Source organism: Motacilla alba, chromosome 1 (genome assembly GCF_015832195.1).
Source record: "Motacilla alba alba isolate MOTALB_02 chromosome 1, Motacilla_alba_V1.0_pri, whole genome shotgun sequence".
Lineage (NCBI taxonomy): Eukaryota > Metazoa > Chordata > Aves > Passeriformes > Motacillidae > Motacilla > Motacilla alba.
This window is the reverse complement of record NC_052016.1, coordinates 50,336,310-50,342,309: the sequence shown is the minus strand read 5'-3', so window position 1 is coordinate 50,342,309 and position 6,000 is coordinate 50,336,310. Positions and strand designations below refer to the sequence as shown.

At 36.4% G+C, this 6,000-nt stretch overlaps 1 long non-coding RNA gene across 1 annotated transcript in view; it reads right to left on the bottom strand.

Moving 5' to 3' along the window:
* Positions 1 to 5,491: 5,491 nt before the first annotated feature.
* LOC119706972 overlaps positions 5,492 to 6,000 on the bottom strand; it is a 65,247-nt gene continuing 64,738 nt past the window's right edge. The window contains exon 6 of the long non-coding RNA XR_005258640.1: positions 5,492 to 5,984. This is a non-coding gene — a long non-coding RNA (uncharacterized LOC119706972). The remainder of the gene's footprint in view (positions 5,985 to 6,000) is intronic.

Below are 6,000 nucleotides of genomic sequence, written 5' to 3'. Positions count from 1 at the left end.
GCTTGCAAAGGGACAGGAGTTCACATCACGGAACCATCGGTGTGGACATTGGGATTGGCAGAAGGGCCGATGCCTGCCTCCAACACAGGGCTGAGCTACATCAAAGGCAGACTGCGGTAAAGCTTGTGAGGCTGCGGAAGCAGAAGTTTTAATGGCTGGATCTTCCATCACTTCATTGAGAACAATTGCTGCACTATGAATTGGACTGCAACCTCCAAGGCTGTCAGCCTGATATTCTTGAAATGCTGAACTCATTGCAAATTTTAGAGTGGGATGGGAAACCTGCATCTGAATGCTGTAAAATTTAAACTTATACTGTATGAGAATCTACTGATGTCAGGCTCGACACCAGTTCTGACATCAAACAGGTAGACTTAAACTCAGAGTTCTGATTTCAGAAGTGGTCTCAGGAGTCCCTTTTCATCAATTTAAAGAAAAAATGAAAAACGAAATTCAAAACATTAAATTTTTATTTTTTTGTCTAACTTAGGCAATTTTGCTTTAACTCTTTAGAATACCTCCACTGTTCTTGTTGATTTCAGCAAAGACAGAATAAGTGGGAAGGTAAGCAAACTCCTTTTAAGTATAAAAAACAGTGGCAATACTCATTAAATGACAGATATGGGGTTGTTTCACTGAGGTGTGTGGCATTTTCACAGCACTAAGTGCCTGGATGCCTGAGGCTGGGTAGACACATATTCCTCACACACTCAATTGCCCAAGTTTTCTACCCCCATGGCTTGAAACAGCATTTATTTTCTGTAGTCACTCCTGAAAACATTCCAAATCCTGTATTTCTTAGGGACGGTTTTCCTGAAGAAAAAGCAAAGCTATGGAAGCAGTTTTCCTGCATTGTTTCCACACAATCCACCAAGCCCCTTACAGAGGATCCTGCAAAGAAGATTGCACTGTGAGAAGGGTCCAGAGGGAAACTGGTGATTTGATATTGAGAAGAGGGTGTTTAAAAGCAAATCGCACAAGGACGCTTATGGTCTCAAGTATCTGAGATTCCAGAAAAGGGCCTTCTGGCAGGATAACTTTGGATTTGAAATGTGAGTTTCAAATGAGACAAAACATGAACAGAACATGAAAAAGACATCATGTTTCAAACCTATTTCACAGAAATTACCTCACTAGGTTTAATCCACACTGAAGACAAGCCTCAGGATCAATTATTAAGCCAGGGATGTGTTTCTGTGCCAGCAAAACCCTAAAGGAAGGAACTGAAATGGTTCCAAAGAAGTTAAAATAGGAGGTTGTGGGTCGTTGTGTCCAATAGAGCAAAAAAGGTGGTTCTGGTTTAACATCATTTTTTTCAGAACCATCAAAATAGACACCTAGTTTTTTTCACTGGATCAGTGAGGTGTCCTGGGGTTATGCATGTATGTATATGCTAGTGTCTATGTACAGATATTTTTTGTTCAATTCACCCAGTATTTCTTAATAATAATAAAAAAATATTTTCCAGAAACCTACCTGCTATATACAAAGATACTGATTCTGAAAAAATATTTTCCAGTTATTCTCACAAATGCTGGTTTTTGATTTTGTTGGTTTTTTCACTTTCCTATATTCTTTCAAAGAATAGGAAATTCATCACTGAAATTCTTATGGCCTGTTAGCTCTTAAGAAATTCATTTTCCACAGTTTGGAGAAGATTTGTAATCCCTCTGAAACTTAATACAGCTCAGTCTAATGTAGGTATCTGAAATAGGTCAAGTGTTTCTGGTTCTTTATATTAGTAATAAAGTTTAGGGTGACAAGCTCAGATGTAGCCAAGAGCAGTGTAGATATTTATAGTTTAATAATGCCAATTCTATGCAGTGTACCAGGTCCCATGTGTGCCATTCACATGAACATCAGTACAAAAGTAATCAAATAGTGATAGTAGTTCCTCCACTTCTACTTTATATTCTTCTACAACAAGAAAAAGTTCTTGTTTCTCAGGAAGAGAAGAACACATAAAAACATGTAGTTCTTGTGTTTTCTGCTGATCTTTTCACTTTACTGCAATGGAAGGCATAATGGCAACTGACTGCAGCAAGAAGGACCTAATTTCATTTACAGGTGTAACACAAAGAGAGTCAGTCATTACAAGCCTTGGTGATTTTTCCACCTCTTTTTAGACTTAAAAAGCAACATACTGGCTTAAGTACAACAAATTGTGCTAGTATGTTTTCTTGAATTTAAATGAATTTTTCTTGTGCAAAAACTTCATGTTTGAGAGTTTAATTACCAAATAATTTATGTTTTTTTCTTGGTTTTTTTTTTGGTTTTTTTTTTGTTTTTTTGGGTTTTTTTTTGGTTTTTTTTTTTTTTTGTTTTTTTTTGTTTTTGTTTTTTGTTTTTTGGTTGTTTATTTTTTTTTTTTTGGTTTTTTTTTTTTTTTTTCAAATTAAGTCCAGCAGTTTTGGCTCCTTGTATCACTGGATTATGAAGAGAACAATTTTATCAGAGCGCTTCTATTCAATCCCATTTTATTGGTATATGTCACTGGAAAGAAAAATTGATTACATTTTCTTTGCCTTGTCACTTTCAAAACTCTGGAAGTTCAGGTTTATAGCTAAAAATTGTAATTGGAATGTAAGAATGTAAGAATTCTAATTGTAATTATTGTAATTAGAATGTATGGATGAGATTCATAAATATTGGTTTGGGAGTGACTAACAACAGATCTGAATCTCTGTCCCAGTTTCATGACAACTTCTAATTTTTTCATTACCTTTTCCCACCCTTTCCCCAGACACCATAGATGGTGATTCTCCCCAGGCTATGCTCAGTTGACAAAATCTTGCCCTGGGTTAAATGCAGTGGTACTGTCTCTGGGATAGGAAGTTTTTCTGCTAGAGGATAGAGGAGAACATTCAGAGGTAGTAGTACCACTGTTGCTTTGATCTCCCATGTCACAGATTCACAGAATCATTGAATAAAACCTCTAAAGTCAGGTCCAATCTTTGATAACCACCCAGTCACCTAGACCACAACACTGGGTGCCATATCCAGTCATCATTTTTCGTCAAACCTCCTTGATCCCTACTCAATGTCATGGAAAGGACAAGCCCATCATGAAAAGGAATGCCTTAAAGAAAAAGCTGAGAACCAAAGAGAATGGGGAAAACTAATTAAAAAATCATGAAGTGTGAATAATATTTCTAAATGAATTCAGAAAAAATAGAGTCTAAGTGCTCAACTCAAGACCAAAGAGCTGCTGGTCACTGCTCACTTGCTATCTCTGGAAAGTAGAGCCCCTGTTAGATGATCAGACCTTTGGCTTAACCTGGAAAAGACATCCTTCTGTCTTTCTGCTCCACAATGATGATGCACTTGGTACTCAATCTTTTTATTGGGGAAATATACCACCGGTCCATATTTCAGAAGCAATCAACAGGCTTTTGCAGTCTCCTCAGGTATCCCTGGTGAGTCTGAATATGTTATAAATACATGGCTTTGCCTTTGAAATAGAAATAATGACTTACTCTTCTATGTGGCATTACCTTTCTGGAGACAGAAGGTAAGTGCATCACAAGACAAATAAAAGACAAGTTAGAATTGCAAAACTCTAGAGAAAAGATAACTCTAGCTAGAAAATATTCAAACCCTTAGATGATATCACTGGAATTTGGACTGAAGCTTTAGATGTTTGCAGTAATATTTTAATAAGGACTCACATAAAACAGTCACCTAGGTAGATGAAAACAATAAATCCTGTGTACTTGAGGTACATGTGCCATTTGTTCAGTCCTGTTAAATGTCAAGGTTTAAAGCTGCAGAGATAAGTCACCCCTCTAGGATGATTTAGCGTCATCTATCTGTTGAGCACATAAATATCTATCAAAGAATGCTGTGGCTCTCCAGACTACCTTTTACTTTGTTTGTGGAATTTAACAAAACAGACTCCAAGGCTGCTGCGAGCTCCTTCTCACACATCAAGGGTCTGGTGCCGAAGTAGGTAGTACCAAAAAAGAACTGGTAATATCTTTTTCTACTGGCCAGGATCTTTGTCTTTGGAAAACTTTGACTGTATATATGAAATGCTTTCTCTTGTATACTTTCTTTTTTAGCCAGTGAAAGTCTATTTAGTCTTTCATTATGGCCTCCAGAGCAGTCAGGCTACTCTTTCCAGTTGTACTGAAGGCATGACTCCTTTTCTTTTCTTTTCTTTTCTTTTCTTTTCTTTTCTTTTCTTTTCTTTTCTTTTCTTTTCTTTTCTTTTCTTTTCTTTTCTTTTCTTTTCTTTTCTTTTCTTTTCTTTTCTTTTCTTTTCTTTTCTTTTCTTTTCTTTTCTTTTCTTTTCTTTTCTTTTCTTTTCTTTTCTTTTCTTTTCTTTTCTTTTCTTTTCTTTTCTTTATCTTTCCCTTTCCCTTTCCTTTCCTTTCCTCCCCTCCCCTCCCCTCCCCTCCCCTCCCCTCCCCTCCCCTTTGCTTAACCTATTAAAGTAATGGGATTTTTAAGGCAAGGTCTTCACATTGTATTCTTCAAATAGAGATGTTCATAAAACTTCCTGCATGGTTCAATCTTTGTATGGTCAGACACTTTATATAACCACAACTTCTTCTGATTGTAAAGAATTTTGTAGAAAATAACTATTCAAGTTACCAATCTCAGAATCAAAATAATTTTCCAGAATTTAAATTGCATAGTAAAAAACTAACTTTACTGGCAACTAATTTCAACTCCATAGAAAATGACACTTCACTGTGGCTGCAGTGAAATGTGGAAGCCATTGGCAGTTTATTACATAAATATTCCCCTACACTTCCATACTGATTGTAGGAGATTGTAGGTTGTACTGATCTTTTACCAAAGCATACAAGCAGGAGGTATTAACAGTAGCAGCAAGTTCCATGTACTATTGGGAACAGCCTGTTTGTTTTCCTAACAATATTCAAAAGGTTAATAGGTAGAGGTAAGTGCAGAAATAATTTTTGTTATGCTCTTTCTTACGTTCCTAGGTTTATAAACATGTAGGTTAATTGCTACATGTTTGAACAAATTCAGCCATTCAGAAATGAAGGAATTTTTGGGGAAGTGATTCTATTTCCTGAGCATAGAAAATAAAGCAGACTTAACTTCATCATATCTGTGAAAGAGCTCATGTCTGATATCCGAGAAGCTGGATATCTCTTCACTGTTTAAAGTCTTCATGGAAACAATGATTTTAGGCTCATAATATGGAAAAGTTTGATAGCATCTGGCCTCTACCCCCAGAAGTTTTCGTTTGTCAAAACGAATTTTTGAGGCTTCTCTGAGACCATTTAATTACTGGCTATTTAAGCAAAAAACTTGCTTTCAAAAATTCTGCTAAGCAAGCACAGAGAGTTTCTAAAAGAAAAAGAAAAAGAAAAAGAAAAAGAAAAAGAAAAAGAAAAAGAAAAAGAAAAAGAAAAAGAAAAAGAAAAAGAAAAAGAAAAAGAAGGGGAGGAAAAAACCCCCAAGCCCATGAAATAAAATCTCACACACAACTTCCAGTACTATGCCATGGTTCATTTATTAGAAGAAAGAAAAGGGATCCAAAGGAGGGTGCACTGCAGCACTTCTCCCTTATTGTGTACTCTGAAATGTTATTGTATGAGGATGAATATTCTTGGCATACAGTCTCTCAAAATCAGCTCATAAAATTGTCATTGATTCAGGGGAAAGGAAAACGAAGACATCAGAGGACCCTTTACTACCTTTCTTCCCCCATCTTTCTTGATTACTTCAAAGCTTCTTTGCCTAAGTCAGACTATGCCACATTAAGAATGTTCAAAATAGTTTTTCCCGTGTGATGTTTTTACACCGGTGTCATTTCATCTGCTAACGCTGATTTTGACTTGTGAGTAATGTGTCCATTCTCTGATCTGTAATGGGAGGTGTGTTTCCACTGCTTGTATCACTTAAAGATCTATGGGAAATGACTGAAGTGATGACATGGACCGGGTCACAGCGGCAGTCCTGATACTGGCTTTAGTTCAAAGATACTCAGTACTCTTCCATCAGCCTCCCTAAGTAGGAGCAAAA